Source organism: Balaenoptera borealis (genome assembly GCF_965194805.1).
Source record: "Balaenoptera borealis genome assembly, chromosome: 17".
Taxonomy (NCBI): Eukaryota; Metazoa; Chordata; class Mammalia; order Artiodactyla; family Balaenopteridae; genus Balaenoptera; species Balaenoptera borealis.
In genome coordinates, this window is record NC_138876.1 from 15,137,624 (window position 1) to 15,156,831 (window position 19,208).

The window sequence follows — 19,208 nt, forward strand, 5'->3', positions numbered from 1 at the left end:
AGTCTGGTGCTCTATGATCTTTACATAAATTGTCACATTTAATTCTCACAACAACCCTGGGATGTGGACTTTTTTAATTCCCATGTTATAGATGAGGAGACAGAGGGGAAATAATTTGCTCTAGGTCACAACAGCTAGTAAGTGGCAGAACTAAATTTCTTTTAAATGCAAAAAATAAACTGCAGAGAAAATTACAAAGGAAGACAGTTATAATGAATGATAGTAAAATGTTGCATTGATTTCCTTTTGCTGTTAAAAATTACGACAAACCTTATCGGCTTAAAACAACACAAATTTATTATCTTACAGGTCTGGAGGTCAGATATCTAGAACTGGTCTTGTGACACTAAAATCAAGGTATTGACAGGCCTACATACCTTCTGGAGGCTCTCGGAGAGAATCTGTTTCCTTGTCTTTTGAGCTTCTAGATGCTGCCCACATTCTTTGACTTATGACACCCAGTGAGCAATTGCATCACTCTGATTCCATGGTCACAGCTCCTTCACTCTGATTCTCCTCTCTCCCTTTTACCTTGTTAAGGACCTTTCTGACTTGATGGGGCCCACCTGGATAGCCTAGGATAATCTAATCGTGTTAAGATCCTTAATTTAATCACATTGGCAAAGTTCCTTTTGTCATGTAGGGTAACATATTCACATTCTGAGGATTAGGATATGGACATCTTTGTTATGTCCGTAACATAACATAATATAACCATTATTATGTCTACTGAAAAGTTATAAAAACAAATTTGTGATATAGTAATGTATGTGATTCTTCAAGAATGTATTAACATGGTCCATGTTGGGTCCAATAACTACTATAATGTTGAAGTAATGTTGAGTATAAATAATATTTTGAGATATCTGCAAATATGATAATATGATATAAAACATCTATGATTACTACTGTGTGATCAATGTTAATGATACTATGGTTTGTTGCCTCTATCCATAATTGAAGATACTGCTAAATTTCAGTTAGAGGTTTCTGACAATAAAGATGTAATTTTTTCCCATTCAAGTTTAGGGACTTCTTGAATTTTATCCATGGACTCCAAGCAGGGAGGGGAACGGGCAGGAAAACCTCTGCACTGAACCAATAAGCAAAATTCATCAAGAGTCAGTTTTGAGTCATGATGATATGTGTCTAGCTTAAGTTCAAAGACACAAATACTTTACTTTATGGATCAAAACAAGGCTAGAACTTGAAGGTAAGGGAGTCTCATTTATTCAACAAATGTTTTTTGAGAAACGTAAAGCAGTTCCTTGGCTCCAATGTGAGAGGAACATTGAAATGGGTTCTTCTGTCTTCTGCTGGAAACAGCAGTCGCTTGGAACCTTGGCTCTACCACTGTGTGACCTTGGAAACGTTATTTAATCTCCACATATCAGTTTTCTCTTGTGAGACATAAAAGGTTCGGCTTATATGATCTTCATCTTCACATCCAGCTCCAACCATCCCTTCATGTACATAATATTTATTGGAAAATACTGTTCATTTTAATGTTTCTTGGAAGTTCTGATTGCAATTTATGAAGTCAATTCTGCTCTCTGGGCTGAGATTTAGACTACTGCAATGTTGATGGGGTCCACTGGAATAGCTGGCAAAAATTTCATCAACTCCTTCACTGAAGTTGAATACAGATGAGAAATCGTAAAGCAGCCCAACTAAGTCATCCTCTTACCTTCTACTGGATTTACAGAAACCTTCTCCAGTTTACATTGCCTAACATTGTGGCAAAGAAGAGAAGGCAAGAACCAAAAAATTTTCAAAAACGAAATCCAAAAGCACTGGAGCCCAAGAGGATAGGGTAGGGTAAGGGAAGGGATGCTGCCCAGAAATAATTTTCTGGAAATATGCAGGTGATTTTTTTCTTTTTTACAGAAGCATGTGAGTCATGGGGACCTGATACATTAGTACAGTACTAAATTTGGGTCTTAAATTTAGTACTTTTTTTTGCCTTGCCATATCAACACTGAGAAGAATAATTTTCTTGGACAAACACACCCCAGGTTATAAACAAACAATTTACCAAGCTAGTTTTTATGAGTTCCAGCCATTGACAAATTATAGATTGTAAAAAAAGTGAATGTTTACTGGAGAATAATTTCAGCAGTTCAATGTGAATTGATAGCACTCATCTAAGCCTTTTATTGCTTATTGATAAAGGTTACTATTTTGGATATCCAGTGAATACCATCACTTCTCAGTGATGTACTTGCAAGCCCCAATCCATTCATTTTAGTGATGTGTTCTTAAAGCTAAAATAATGTATTCTTTTATTTTTTCTTCTTTCCAAGAATATTTTAATATTTGGGGACATAGCTTGATTATGCAAAAAAGATCTTACATATCTTGATTATGCAAAAAAACATCAATGGGGCAAACAAATAATGCTGGTGCAGAGAGAAAAATTGAACTTGAAATTAGTAAATAATTAAGAATCTAATTTGGTGGCAGGCACTGGGCTAGGTTACTGGGGCTGCAGTGGGGCATTAGACAGACAAGGTTCCTGCTTTCAGACAGCAGTAGGGGCTTCCCTTGTTTTAGTGTGCTTTGCTTTATTGCACTTCACAGATACTGCATCTTTTACAAATTGAGGGTTGGCAAACCTGCCTCAAGCAAGTCTATCAGTGCCTTTTTTCCAACAGGATCTGCTCACTTTGTGTCTCTGTGAGACACAGATGTTTTCGTTATGGTATTTGTTATGGTGATCTATGATCAGCGATCTTTGATGTTACAATTGCAAAAACATGATGACTTGCTGAAGGCCCAGATGATGGTTAGCATTTTTTAGCAATAAAGTATTCGTTAATTAAGGTATGTACATTGTTTTTTTTAGACATAATGCTATTGTACACTTAATAGGCTACTGTAGAGCGCAAACATAACTTTACATGCACTGGGAAAACCAAAAAAAATTTGTGTGGCTCATTTTCTTGTGGTGGACTGGAGCTGAACCTGCAGTACCTCCAGGTAGGCCTGCACCTCCTAGTGGGGTGAATCTCTCAATTAGCAAAGAAACAAATAAGTACAAAAGGTGATTTCAGATCATGATGAGTACAGTGGAGGAAATAAGGCAAGGATGAAGTGACAGAAGGGCTTGGGGGGTGGGATCTACTTCGCATTGAGTGTTCAGAAAAGACCTCTCCCACAAGGTAGCATTTGAGCTGAATTTGAATGATCAGTCGCCAGCAACGTAGAGATCTGGGGGCAGACTATCCTAGCTAGTGGGAAAAGTACATGCTCCTTCCTGATGCAGCAACACACCTAGCACAGCCAAAAAAACAGCAATTGGTAGGAGTTGAGACCAGGAGAAGCAGGCAGGAGCCAGTTCATACAAGAGATCTAGACCAGTATAAGGAATCTGGATTTTAAGTACAATGGGAGGCATGGGAATTTTATTTTTTTAATTTTTTATTATAATTATTTTGGCTGCGTTGGGTCTTTGTTGCTGCGCACGGGCTTTCTCTAGTTGCAGCGAGAGGGGGCTACTCTTCGTTGCGGTGCGTGGTCTTCTCATTGCAGTGGCTTCTCTAGTCCTGGAGCATAGGCTCTAGCTGCACAGGCTTCAGTGGTTGCAGCACGTGGGCCCCATGGCACGCGGGCTTCAGTAGTTGCAGTGTGCAGGCTTAGTTGCTCCGCAGCATGTGGGATTTTCCCGGACCAGGGATCGAACCTGTGTCCCCTGCATTGGCAGGCAGATTCTTAACCACTGCGCCACCAGGAAAGTCCCTTTTTATTATTTTTAAAAATTTGTATTTATTTATTTATTTATTTATTTATTTATTTATTTTTGGTCATGTGGGATCTTAGTTCCCCGACCAGAGATCAAACCCGTGCCACCTGTAGTGGAAGTGCGAAGCCCTAACCACTGCATTGCCAGGGAATTCCCAGCCCTGGGAATTTTAAAGCACAGGAATAACACATGCATGTTTATAAGCTTTTACAGTTTCTTAGAATCATGAGTGTTCAGAACTTGAAGGGATTTTAGAGATTACTTGGTAAAGTTTTACTTACATATGGAGAAAAATTAAATCTCACAGGAGGTAGATGATGGATCTAAGGCCATACAGATAGCGCAGGTAGAGAGCTAGGACTCGTCCCAATCCTGGCTCCAGAACCAGTGTTCTTTCTACTCTAGTACTTGGCCTTGTCATCATAAGCTGGTACTGATGGGGAAGAATTCAGGACTTTCTTTTGAGTCTCTTTGAAAAACTGTTCCTAAGCTACAAGATGATCTATTAACAGGAATGCTGTAGTCATCAAGCTTTAAAACCAATTAGTGCAAAGTCCTTGCTAATGTCCTGGGAGAAGTCAATACTAAATTGGGGTGTCAATTGCACCATTGTCCCATGAACCCAATGACTTCTCAGTAAGCTTGTCTACCTACTATTCCAATTGCCTAACATCCTGGAATCAGAATTTTATAACGAAATGGACCTTTGTGTTCATTTAGCCTAATCTTTTTAACAAGTAAATTGATTTACCTGTGTTCCTCTCTGAGGACTCTCAGTGGTTTTTTCCTTTTTAATAAAATACCGTCTACTTATTTACATATTATTTACACTGCAAATCTGAGTTTGAGATGCTCAGGATATTTGTTGGTGGTGGTAGGAGTGCTTCGTTAGAAATGTCATTAAACCTGGCTGATTCATTTATCAGGAAACAATTTAATGAGCACATAGTATGTGCTTACAGTCTAAATCTAAGGGATACAGGGGTGAATGAGACAGAGGATGTCTCTGCCATCACAAAGCCTGTGCTATTTTCCATTGAGTTTATCAGTTAAAGAAACCTAGAGGATCAAGATAAGGGGAATATAAGTGTCAGAAGTTTTCACAGCCATTTGGATTAGCATCAAATAGCCAGGAACCCAAATATGCCATAGCTGTAGCCAGAATGATGGTTGCTATAAGCTCAAAGCTAGATTCTTAATGTCCTAATTATGTGACTGCAATAAGAATATTGCTATTTTTATAGTCCATTTATAGTTCACAATACACTTAGACATACTCTTTTCATTAATTTGACAAGCATTTTTTGTGCACCTATTATATACTGATAGGCACCAGAGGCCCAAAGCTAAACAAGATAGGCACAGTCTTTGCCTTCAGGAAGCATAGATAAAGCTGGGAATAAGATGTTAATCAAGTAACTGAAAGAGCCATGAGGGCTCTGTGTGTGTGTGTGTGTGTGTGTGTGTGTGTGTGTTTGTGTATGTGAGATGGAGGCACCTGATGGGGGACATACTCTGGTTTGAGGGAAGTGAGAGTGAGAGAAATCTTCTTTGAGGAAGTAACAATGTTTCAGTTGAGACCTGAGGGATGGGTAGAAATGAACTGGGTAGAAGGAACAGAAAGGCAGAGAGAGAAGGAGGGGGCCCCAGGCAGAATGAAGAGTATATGAGGGTGTCTAAGGCAGGATGGAGCTTGGAGGGTTCCAGAAGGGACAAAATACCAGTATGTCTGAAGCTTAGCACAAGAGGGGTCAAGGTAAAGCTGGAGAGGAAGCTCGTTCCTGGCAATGCAGGGTATATGGCAACAGTTATGTACCTTGTCCTGATAACAAAGGGAAGCCTTTGATAAGTTTCAAGGAAGTAAGTGAGCTCCTGAAATTTGCATTTACTAAATAATTGTCATTGCTGTGAAGAATGGATCCAGTGTTGGAGACTGGTTAGAAGACTGCTGTTGCATTCCAGGTGGAAGATGATTGTCTAGGCCAGAGAAATGGTGGTGAAATGGAAAAAAGTGGACCTGAGTGAAAGTTGTTTTGGCTTTGGAACAGCAAGAAGTAGATCTGGAGATACCGTAAAGAAGATCTCCCAGACTTCTGGCTTGAGCAGCTGGGTGAATGTTAATATTGCTGTTCAGTAAGACAGAAAACATTGTAAGAGGAAGTGACAGAGAAATAGGGGTAAAAAGAGGACTTTTCCTTATTTTTCATCTCAACAACCCTGTTACGTAGGTATTACTTTGGAGATTTAAAAAGGGATGAAAGGAAGACTCAAGGTCACACAAACAGTAAGTGGTGGGGCTGTGATCTCAACTTTTCTTTTGACACCAAGTCTCATGCTTTTTTCTACTATACCACATCTTGGTTAATCTTGATATCAATTGCACAAATTCCTCTGTGGCAGAGAAAGATTTCAGGGGAAAAGAGGGATGTCTGGGAGACCAGGGCTGGGGAAGGGAATTTCTTGCTCCAGGATTCAGAGGACAGTTAGGGCTGTGCAGGGTGCTGGGCCAACAGAGGGATATTTCAAAATCCCACAAAGGTCAAGACTTTGGGGCCAGAAGCATGCATTGAACTTACAGTGTACAGACTAGAATCTGGAAGCCAAGAAGGATAAGAATGAGGAACGCATGTTGTAAACAAATAGGAACTGGTCCAGGGATACGGCCCAGAGAAGCCACAGCTCTCTGGACTTGCTTCTGCATCCTGGCAGAGGTCATCAGAAGTCATGAGCACCTGCACAACTCATGGGCCTCACTATCCCTTTCAGTCACTCCAGCTGCCCAACTAGTGCAGGCTTGGGAAAGAATGTGTTCCCCAGGAGCTCCTTACTGTGGGACGGTCATCAGATTTGTTCTAGGAGAAGACTATTCTATTTACATGTTGGCAGTTTTCATTCTGTCTTAAATTGTTGTTGAATCTTTTACGACAGTGAAAGTATGTCTTGGACCTCCAATAGACTGTAAGTGTCTTAAGGGCAAAAGGCTGTGCATTATGATTTGTATCCTTCATTTGTTCATGGCTGAAGTATTTATTGAGCATCTCTTTTGTCAGGCACTGTGGTAGGAGCAGGGATTTAGCAAAGAACAAGACAGATAAAGTCCCTATCTCGTAGAACTTATCTTTAATAAGAAGAAATAAGACTATAAAAATGCATCGAACTAAATGGACAAGGTTATTTCAGACAACAAAAATTGCTAAATAATAAAACAAAGTGACATGAGTGAGAGTAAATTGGGGAGAGGCAACTCTTTATAATGTGGTCAGAATGGTTTTGACAAAAAAAAAAAAGCCATGGGGAAGCTGAGAAGCAAAGTGCTACATGCAGGAGAAACAGCAGGGGCAAAAGCCCTGAGGCAGGGACAAGATTGGTCTGTCCCAGGATCATAAGGCGGGTTTGTGTGGATAAAGTGTGGATAAAAGGCAGCATTTAAGGAGATGGGATCTCAGATGTGGACAGAGGCCAGATAGGTCATAGAAGGCTCAGTGGCACTCAGTGAAGAGTTTCGATTCCATTCCAAATACAAAGGAAATCCATGGGGACAGGTAGAGACGGGTTAAGCAAGAGAGTGACATGATCTGATTTATGTTCTAAGATAACCATTTTACCGGCTTTACGGAGTATGGATTTAAATGAGTGGAAACAGGGAAACAGGCTATTGTGGTATATAGACCAGAGATGACAGGCCAGGACTAAAAAGGTGGCCATGGAGATAAAGGGAAGTAGTCATATTTGAGATATATTTCGGAAGCGAGCCCAAAGCATAAAGAAATCTTTATTATTATTTTTTTTATTTCAGGGTTAAAAGATAACTCCAAGACATTTTATTTTTACAGCTTTATTGAGATATAATCTGTATACCAAAAAATTCATCCATTTAGTGTCTTCAAACCAATGGTTTTTTAGTATATTTACAGAGTTGTGCAACCATGATTATAATATAATTTTAGAGCATGTTCATCATTCCAAAAAGGAAGCTCACACCTATAAGCAGTCATTCCTCTGTTCCCTCCACCCAGCAGCCCTAGTGTATTACCAGGAACTTGATAGCTTAAAACAACAGAAACTTATTTTCTCACAGTTCTGGAAGCCAGAAGTCAAAAATCAAGCTGTCAGCAGGACTGTGCCCCCTCTGAAGGCTCTAGTGGAGAATCCTTCCCTACCTCTCTGGCTTCTGGCAGCTTCGGGCATTCCTTGGCTTATGGCTGCATCACTCCAATCTTTGCCTCCATCTTCACATGGCCTTCTCCTCTTTTTCATGTCTTCTCTTCTTTCTTATAAAGACAATTGTCATTGGATTTAGGGCCCACCTGGGGAATCTTGGATGATTTCATCTCAAGATCCTTAATTACATCTGCAAAGACCCTTTTCCAATAACATCATATTCATAGATTCCGGGGATTAGGACACAGCCATATCTTTCTAGGGGCCATCATTCAATGCAGGACACCTAGGCAATCACTACTCTATTTTCTATCATCTCTGTAGATTTGCCTTTTACAGGCATTTCACATTTAGGATTTTGACCCAAGAATTTGGATGGATAGTAGTGCTGCTTACCTAGGGCTAGACTGGGGATAAATGGTATAGAATCATGAGTTCTTTGCCTTTGTCACATTTGAGATGCATATTGGACATCCAGCTAAAGATGTCAAGTAAACAGTTAAATACATGAGTCTGGACATGTTAGTCTGAAGACAGAGATTCGGGAATCATTGGCCTATAGATGGCATTTATAGCTATGGGACTGAATGAGACCACCTAAGATGCAAGTGTAGGTAGAAAGAGAAATAAGCTGAGGAGCAATCCCTAGAACATGCCAGGGTAATGCAGAGGAACTTTTAAAGAAGACTTAGAAGAAGAAACTGCCAGTGAGATGGTAGGAAAACCAGAAGAGTGTTTTCCCAGATGTCCAAAAAAAAAAAAAAAGGGAACTCCCTGGAGATTCAGTAGTCAGCACTCCATGCGTCCACTGCAGGGGGCACAGGTTCAATCCCTGGTCGGGGAACTAAGATCCCTCATGTCTCCCAGCACGGCCAAAAAAAAAAAAAAAAAAAAAGAGCATTTCTAGAATAAGAGGGTAGTTTATTACTGCACATACCTTTGAGATTTGGAAGAAAATCAGTACAAAGAAGTGAACACTGGATTTGGCAACACTGCCCTTATTAATTGTCAGATAAAAGCAGTTTTGGTGCAGTGGTGGTGGTGGAGGTCTAACCGAGAGGGTTAAAGAGTAAATGGGAAATGAGGAAGTGGAGATGCTGACCACAAACACCTCTGTCAGAAGTTCTGCCCTGAAATGAAACAGAAAAATGGAGCAGTAGCTATAAATAAGTGTGTTCAAGAGATCTGTTTTGTTTAAAGATGGAAGATAATGGAAGGTGCTTTTATGCTTTTATCCAGTAGGGAGAACTTAAAGATGAAAGAGACTGGGGGTTAATTCTAGCAGTAGTCTACCGGAGTAGGAAAGCTCCATAGACCACACCTCTGATGAGAGCAGGAACCCTTTATCTATTGTAAAGGGAGAGAAGGCCCAGAAATGGGCACAGGTAAAGAAGGTTGTGATGCCCCCCAGCCACATGTGGCTTCTTAGGAGCGGGCACGGATATCTGGCAAATATTTGAGCTTAGCCAGAGTTGACAATTTGCCAAATAAGGAGGATGGAGAGAGAGGGAGGTAAGCAAGTTAACAGTGTTTCAAAGGGAATCATTATAACGCCATGTAATGTAAGACGGGCTCAAAGGGAAGGGAGGACACAAGGATTGGTGGATAATAAAAAAATAGTAGAGTCAATGGATTAAAGGTCCCCGTAGGGTCAAACACCTATAGTGAGGAGGAGTAAGAATAAGAGTATCTAAAAGGGTAGAAAGTGATGATCAGAGAGGGAAGTGCATTAATTGAACATTGAGGTATTGACATTATTTGTGATGTCCAAGCCAGGTATGACCATGGGGATTAGTGGCTGAAGAAAGGGGGAGCAAAGAATCATGGGAGGGAGATGAGGTCATGGATCTGCAAGGTCAGAATGCCTAGTACAGTGCTAAGCAGAGAGAAGGATGCCAATAAATAGTTGCAAGCGGCAAAGACGGAAATACATTAATCCTTTCTAACATTTATCGTGTTACGGTTGGTCTTAATGGACCCTGTATTTAGTGTATTATCTTACATAACTTTTTCTCAAATGATATATTTTCCAATGCCTCAGGGACAACATTACATGGAGACATCATTTGGGATAGTTAAAAAGGGTAATGATAAGGGGAAATTCAAACTGGAGATTAATAAAGTCATTAAATGTGAAGCTAGTCAGGCAACAGATAATTTACTGAGGGAAATTGCTGCTGGAGCTATCAAGAAGAGAAATAGACTTTTTGATTTTGAGAGACTTTGAAACTTACACAAAGACATGTCTGTGCCTGAAGCTGGCTGGGCTTCTGAGGGGAAAAACCTTGAACTCTAGAATCACAGAGACCAGAGGTTTGAATCCTGCCCATCATTTATTAGCTGTATGACCTTGGGCAAGTTACTTAACCTGTCTGAACATCTGGTTTCTCATCTAAAAAATGAGGATTAAAAATAGTTCCTACCACATAGGATTTTTAATAAAGATAAAGAGGGGTAGCCTATATTAAAGGTTTAGCACAGTACCTGGACCATGGTAAGCACTCAAGAGGTATAATCATCATGATTATTATTATCTATAAACTGGAGATAACAAAAGCTACTTTTTCGAGGCTAAGAGGATTAAATGAGATGAGGTATGCAAAGTACGTAGCATATGTGGGGTCTTCCATGTGGTGAATACTAAATAATGATTACATATTACTATGAAACTGATCAGCAGGCCTAATTATTTAACTTTACAGCAACTGGGAAGTGTGGAGGAAGAAATAACTTAAGTTTTGCTTACATTCATCAAATAAGCTGTATTGAGTTTTGCTTATGTGGATTAAATGGTTTTCTCTACTTGGGGGATTTTCAAGCAGTCTCCATTTTATTTTATTTTAGCAATATACCACCTTTTTAAATCCATTCATCTGTTCATGGACACTTTGGATGTTTTCATATCTTGGCTGTTGTGAATGATACTGCAATGAACATGGGAGAGCAGATATCTCTTCAAGATACTGATTTCATTTCCTTTGGATATATACCCAGAAGTGGGATTGCTAGAGCATATGGTATTTAGTTTTATTTTTAACTTTTTGAGGAATCTTCATATTGTTTTCATAATTGTTGTACCAGTTTACATTCCCATCAACAGTGTAGGAGGGTTCCCTTTTATGCAACCATTGCCAACACTTGTAACCTCTTGTCTTTTTGGTACTAGTCATGCTAACAGGTGTGAGGTGATATCTCACTGTGGTTTTGATTTGCATTTCCTTGATGATTAGTGATATTTAATGCCTTTTCATATAACTATTGGTCATTTGAATGTCTTCTTTGGGAAAATGTCTCTTCAGGTCCTTTACCCATTTTTAAATCTTTTTTATTTTTTTGCTATTGAGTTGTAAGAGTTATTTATGTATGTTGGTTATTAACCCCTTATCAGATGTATAGTTTGCAAATACTTTCTCACATTCTGCAAGTTGCCTTTTCATTTTGTTGATTGTTTCCTATGCCATACAGAAGCTTTTTACTTTGGTATAATCTCACTTATTTTTTTTTTTTTTGCTTTTGTTGCTAGTGCTTTTGGTGTCACATCCAGAAAATCATTACCAAGACCAGTGCCAAGGAGCTTACTCCCTGTGTTTTCTTCTAGAAATTTTATGGTTTCAGGACTTACACTTAAGTTTTTAATTCATTTTTAGTTGATTTTTGTGTAATGGTTGAATTTCATTCTTTTGAATGTGGATATACAGTTTTCCCAACACCATTTATTGAAAGAGACTATTCTTTCCTCATTGTGTATTCCTGTCAGATATTATATGTACATGCATGGGCATATTTCTTGGCTCTCTACTCTGTTCTTTTGGTTTATGTGTCTGTTTTTATGCCAGTACCATACTGTTTTGATTACTATAGCTTTGCAATATAGCTTGAAATGAGGAAGTGTAATGCCTTCAGCTGTTTTTCTTGCTCAAGACTGCTCTGGCTATTCAAGGTCTTCTGTGGTTCCACATGCATTTTAGGATTTGCATTAAATCTATAGATGGCTTTGGGAAGTATGGACATTTTAACAATGTTAATTCTTCCAATTCATGAACATGGTATATTTTTCCATTTATTTGTGTCTTCTTCAGTTTCTTTCATCAACGTCTTATGGTTTTCATTATATAGCTCTTTCAGCTAATTGGTTAAATTTATCCTAAGTATTTTATTGTTTTTGGTACTACTGTAGATAAAATTGCTTTCTTAATTATTTCTCCAGATAGTTTATTGTTAGTGTATAGAAAAGCAACTGATTTTTGCATACTGATTTTGTATCCTGCAACTTTACTGAATTCATTTATTAGTCCTAACAATTTTTTGGTGGAGTCTCTAGGGTTTTCTTCTTTTTTTTTTAAATACATCTTTATAGGAGTATAATTGCTTCACAGTGCTGTGTTAGTTTCTGTTGTACAACAAAGTGAATCAGCCATATGCATACATATATCCCCATATCCCCTCCCTCTTGAGCCTCCCTCCCACCCTCCCCATCCTACCCCTTTAGGTCGTAGCAAAGCACTGAGCTGATCTCCCTGTGCTATGCTGCTGCTTCCCACTAGCTATCTATTTTACATTTGGTAGTGTATATATGTTGATGCTACTCATATGAATCATGTTATCTGCAAACAGAGACAATTTAACTTCTTCCTTTTCAATTTGTTTTTTGTTTGTTTGGTTGGTTTTTGTTTTGTTTTGTTTTTTGTTGTTATTCTTCCTTTCCGATTTGGATGCCATTTTTTTTCTTGCCTAATTACTCTAAGATTTCCAGTATTACATTGAATAGAAGTGGTAAGAATGGGCACCCTTGTTTTATTCCTGATCTTAAAGGAAAAGCTTTCAGCTCTTCACCATTGAGTATGATGTTGTGGTTTTGTCATATATGGCCTTTGTTATGTTAAGGCACAGTCCTTCTATACATAATTTGTTGAGAATATTTATCACAAAAGGCTGTTGAATTTTGTGAAATGCTTTCTCTGAATCTATTTAGACTACCATATGGTTTTTATCCTTCATTCTGTTAATGTGGCATATCACATTTATTGATTTGTGTATGTTGAACCGAACCATCCTTGCATCTCAGGGGTAAATCTCACTTGATTATGGTGTATGATCCTTTTAAGGTGCTGTTAAATTTGGTTTGCTAGTATTTGTTGAGGATTTTTGCATCTAAGTGCATCAAGAACATTGGCCTATAATTTTCTTTTCTCGCAGTGTCCTTAACTTGCTTTGGTAGGAGTTTAATGCTGGCCTAGTAAAATGAGTTTGAGTGGTCTCTCATCATTTTCAATAAGCACTCCCAGCTCTGTCTGATTCGAAAGCTAGTGAGTGCTCTTGGCAACTGCTTAACACAGTTCTCACTACTGATGATAAAAAAGAAGCTATCATTTACTGAGTGTATATGATGTATTCCAGGCATTCAGCAAAACTCTTCACATACATTACCAGCATACCTCAGAGATATTACGGGTTCGGTTCCAGACCATCAAAATAAAGCAAATATTGGGAATTCCCTGGCGGTCCAGTGGTTAGGACTCCATGGTTTCACTGCCAAGGGCCTGGGTTCAATCCTTGGTCAGGGAACTAAGATCCTACAAGCCACGTGGTGTGGCCAAATAAATAAATAAAGCAAATATTGCAATAAACCAAGTCACACAAATGTTTTTGTTTCCCAGTACATATAAAGGTAATGTTTACACTATACTGTAGTCTATTAAGTGTGCAGTAGCATTATGTCTATGAAAACAGTGTACATACCTTAATTAAAAAATACTTTATTGCTAAAAAATGCTAACCATCATCTGAGCCTTCAGTGAGTAGTAGAAACATCAAAGATCAGTGAGCACAGAACACCATAACAAATATAATAATAATGAAAAAGTTTGAAATATTGCAAGAATTACCAAAATATGACACAGAGACATGAAGTGAGCAAATGCTGTTGGAAAAATGGTGCTGATAGACTTGCCTGACGCAGATTTGCCACAAACCTTCATTCGTAAAAAATGCAGTATCTGCAAAGCTCAATAAAGCAAAGCACAACAAAATGAGGTCTGCCTGTATCTCACTTAAGTATATGAACGGCTTTGGAGGGTAGGTAACATTATTGTCTGAATTTTGCCAAGAAGGAAATTGAGGAAAGAAGGCTCAAAGGGGCTAATTGGTCCAAGGATATGCAGTCCTTAAGGGGCAGAGTCAAGATTTTGGCCAAGGTTAATCTGACTCCAATACCTCTGTTCTTAACCTTTATTTACATGGTGGCTACAATAACAGGTTATGGCTTCTCAATTTTAATAGGACCTTTCAGTTCCCCCACCCTCTATCTTTTCCTTAACAATCATATAATATTTTCCTATCTTTCTGGGACCTGAGGTTTGAAGTCAGCTGGTCTAATTATGATAATAGTTCCTAAGATCACTGCTCTTTTTTGCCTTTCAAATGACAGTATATCGTAAAATCAAATATTGATTGGCTGAATGGTGGTTACCAGGGAATGGGGGGAGAGGAATAGGGGAGTTGTTCAATGGGTATAAGGTTACAGTTACACAAGATGAGTAAGTTCCAGAGATCTTCTGTACAACATAGTGCCTGTGGTTAACAATGAGGTATCATGTGCTTAAAATCTGTTAAGAAGGTAGATCTCATGTTAGGTGCTCTTACCAAGAACCAAAACCAAAACCAAAACCAAAACAAAAGGGACACAAGGAAACTTTTGGAGGCGATGGATATGTTTACTACCTTGATTTTGGTGATGGTACCATGAGTGTATAAATTTGTCTAAACTTACCAAATGATATACATTAATTATGTGCAAATCTTTTGTATACCAGTTATACCTCAATAAAGCAGGAAAAATATTGATTGGCTACTTCATTTAAAAGTTAACAAATGGGGACCTACCTGGCAGTCCAGTGGCTCCACGCTCCCAATGCAGGGGGCCTGGGTTCGATCCCTGGTCAGGGAACTAGATCCTACACGCATGCCACAACTAAAGAGCCCGCATGCCGCAACTAAGGATCCCACGTGTCACAACTGAGAACCAGCAGCCAAAATAAATGAATAAATAAATAAATATTTTTTTTAAAAATTCAACAAATGTATTGAGTGTGTATAGGTACAGGATACCATGCTTGCTGTTCAGGGTAAACAAAGATGAATTAGACAGGGAAGTTTCCTTCAAGCTGCTTATAAGTGAGGCACCCCATGTACTAGAACACAAGGACTTCTTTCAGAGAAAGCGATGAGGGGCTTCAGAAAAGGAGCTCATGCCTTCCTGGAAAGCATCTCCAAGAGGACCTCAGGCATGGGAAGGCATTAGAGCTGGGCCTTGAAGACTGGGAAGGACTGGACACGTAGAGAAAATGATCATGAAGGTGCTGCAAGCAGAGGTGACAACATGAACATAGGCATGGAGAGTGGAATTCTTGGCAAGCACCAAAGGAGTGTTTGGCTCAAGAAGGGGGAAGTAATGAGAGATGTGGCTGGAAAAGCAATTTCTAATTAGACCAGGAGGTCCATTAGTTAATAAGGGGATGTATTGGAGGTGGAGATTAGAGGCTTAGAGAGGGAGTTAGTCCCATAGTGACATAAACAAATCCTGATGGCTTAAACTCTGTCAGGGTCAGCCAGGGTGGAAATGAGGAGCTAAAAACATTTAACAGGTAGAATGTATAGCATTTGGCAAGGACATGTTAGAAGTGAAAGAGGAGGTCAAAGATGGTTCAAATTTTGAGTTTGAGTTGGGAAGGTATACAAAGGAAATACAGTAGGAGGAACGGGTGTCAAAGGCAAGATGATATTTTGGGGACAGGTTAAGAAATAATAGCTAGAAACCACTTTAATAATTAAAAGCACAATAAAATGTTCTGAATCCTAAAACTGTACATGAATATCCTAGACACGTGGATTACACATGTGGGCCCAAAGTAGCAGTGTGCAGGGTCATTAAAACACAAATCACAGGCAGCATACCTTTGACCTAGCTAAGCTAACAGACTAGCTGTTAAAGACATTAACTAAACATTTGATTAACAACATTTGACTGCCTTTTAGAATTCATCTCCACTCATCTCAGCTCCTCTTCTTAACCCACTATAATCTGACCTCAGGTCCCAGCACTTAACTGAAATTGCATGGCAAAAGGTTATCAATGATTTTCCCATTGCAAATCCATAAGAGCACTTAAAAATTATTTTTGTCAAAGTTGTATTTAGTTATAAAAGTCAAAGAGTTCTACACAGTTTATATTCTATTGATATATATTTTAAAAAAAGCAGTTCCCAACTCTGGATCTCCCTATTTTCAATTTTTATTTCACAAACGCAACCACTGGACTTCCCTGGCAGTCCAGTAGTTAAGACTCCGTGCTTCTGGGACTTCCCTGGTGGTGCAGTGGTTAAGAATCTGCCTGCCAATGCAGGGGTCACGGATTTGATCCCTGGTCTGGGAAGATTCCACATGCCGCGGAGCAACTAAGCCGGTGCACCAACAACTACTGAGCCTGCGCTCTAGAGCCCACGAGCCACAACTACTGAAGCCCGCGTGCCTAGAGCCCATGCTCCGCAACAAGAGAAGCCACTGCAGTGAGAAGCCTGCACACCGCAACGAAGAGTAGCCCCTGCTCACCGCAACTAGAGAGAGCCCGTGCGCAGCAGTGAAGACCCAACACAGCCAAAAATGGAAAGAAAAAAAAAAAAAAGACTCCGTGCTTCCAATGAAGGGGGCGCGGGTTCGATCTTTGGTCTGCCCCAAGGTGTGGCAAAAAAAAAAAAAAGGCAACTATTTTCAATTCTTTTAGAACTCTCTTCTGGGTACATATTAAGATTATGCCTATTATTTCTTCATTTTTTGGCTTTCTTACTGTGTTGGCTATCTCCCATTTGTCCTTTGGATCTACTCCGTACCCTTCTCCTTGCTCTCCATTCAGAGAAACTCACCTGTATGGACCACATCAATGTGTTGATGAATGCACCCTTTGACTTCCAGATGAGTTAGTTCTTCCCCAGCAGGGAGAACCTGGAGAGGAGATCAAAGAGAGACAGAAAAGACACTGAGAGCAGAACATTTATTCCCCCGTTTCCCTCCTTGACCATCTAATCTAGCCGGCTGTGTCCTCAACAGGAGGTCACTGCTTCTCTCAGGGAGGCCTTGTCTACGTGACTCTCATTCTAGACTGTGGTCCCCATGCACTCCGCTCACCCCTGTGAGCCTAGGGTTGGTGACAGTGCAATTCCTTCTAAGCCCTGGGTGACTGCACTATCTCTTGGGGTTCCCCTACACCCATACCTTTGCAAATAAACCCTCCTCAGATGACCCTATTTAGAGTGGACTCCCACCCGTGTCCTATGGTGACGCTAGCTGGCACGCTTACTACGCAAGATAAGGATTTAGCTTTTCTACTCCCACTTCCTTGCCCTACAGCACCTATACAGATAAACACGCAAACCCACTTCTTATTATGTTTGTGTCTCCCACAAATTCATATGCTGAGGCTCAACTCCAATGTGATAGTATTTGGAGATGGGCTTTGAGGGAGGTAAGTAGGATTAGATGAGATCATGGGGGGCGGCCCTCACGATGGGATTAACACCCTTATAAGAAGAGACACCAGAGGGCTTTGCCTCTCCCACACCTGCAAAAAGAAGAGGGTATGTGGGGCTTCCTTGGTGGCGCAGTGGTTAAGAATCCACCTGCCAACGCAGGGGACATGGGTTCGAGCCCTGGTCCGGGAAGATCCCACATGCTGTGGAGCAACTAAGCCCATGCGCCACAACTACTGAGCCCACGTGCCGCAACTATTGAAGCCTGTGTGCCTCGAGTCTGTGCTCTGCAACAAGAGAAGCCACCGCGGTGAGAAGCCCCCGCTCTCTGCAACTAGAGAAAAGCCCACGTGCAGCAGGAAGAACCAACACAGCTAATAAATAAACAAATAAATTTATTATTTTTTTTTTTAAAAAGAAGAGGTTATGTGAGCACAGAGCTAGATAGTCGCTGTGTACAAGCCAAGAGAAGAGGCCTCAGAATGAAATCTACCTTGCTGACACCTTCATCTTGGACTTGCAGCTTCCAGAACTGTGGGAAATAAATTCCTATTATTTAAGCCATGCAATCTATGTATTTTGTTATGGCAGCCTGAATTGACTAAGACCCTTCCCCTGGTGCCCATCTGCCTAGTTTAGATATATCATCATTTTTGGTTAGATCAGTGTTCTGTATTATTATAATTCTGTAAATACTATTTACCTGTGACTTTTAAATTTATTATAATTTCTCCCTAATATAATTTATTACTAGAGTTAATAATTGCCTCAGTTGTTTGCTTAGTTTTCTATCACTAGTCCATTCCCAGACTCCCTTCCGTAAGCGTAACTCTCCTTTACTATTTAAAATACATCAGAAAAATTCATTAAGTCCACCTCTTTGTTAGAGGCCCACCTCCCAGAACCTTCCATTGCTTTGCTCCCACGCAGACTAGCTGCTCTCTAGAACTGCCGTCCCGTGACTTCCCATTTCCTGGATCTCTTGGTTTATCCCTTCAATTTGATGGAATGCATCTTCAGTTTCTTCCTGATATGATGTATGGGACAGAAATATTTTGAGACTTTCATGTCTGAAAAGGTTATAATCTACCCTCACACTAGACTGCTGGATATAGAATTCTAGATTGGAAATAACTTCCCTCAGAATTTTGAAGTTATTTCTCTGTTGACTTCTAGTCTCCAGCATTGCTGTTGAGAGTCTGAAGCCATTCTAACAGGATTATTTTTATTGAACTTCCCTTGACAACCATTGACTTTGATGCCGGGAACTTTTAGAATCTGTTCTTGGTTCCTAGTGATCTGAAATGTCATGATGACAGGCTCTGGAGTGGGTCTTCTTTTTATCTAGTGTCCTGAGCCCTCAATGAAATCTCAATCTGGGAACAAATGACCTTCACTTTGGGGAAATTTCCTTCAGATTTTTTTTTTTAATTAATTAATTTATTTTTGGCTGTGTTGGGTCTTCGTTGCTGCACGCGGACTTTCTCTAGTTGCGGCGAGTTGGGGCTACTCTTTGTTGTGATGCTTGGGCTTCTCATTGGGGTGGCTTCTCTTGTTGCAGGGCATGGGCTCTAGGTGCGTGGGCTTCAGTAGTTGTGGTTCATGGGCTCAGTAGTTGTGGCTCGCGGGCTCTAGGCGCACAGGCTTCAGTAGTTGTGGCACACGGGCGCAGTAGTTGTGGCTCGCGGGCTCTAGAGCGCAGGCTCAGTAGTTGTGGCGTACGGGCTTAGTTGCTCCGCGGCACATGGGATCTTCCCGGACCACAGCTCGAACTCGTGTCCCCT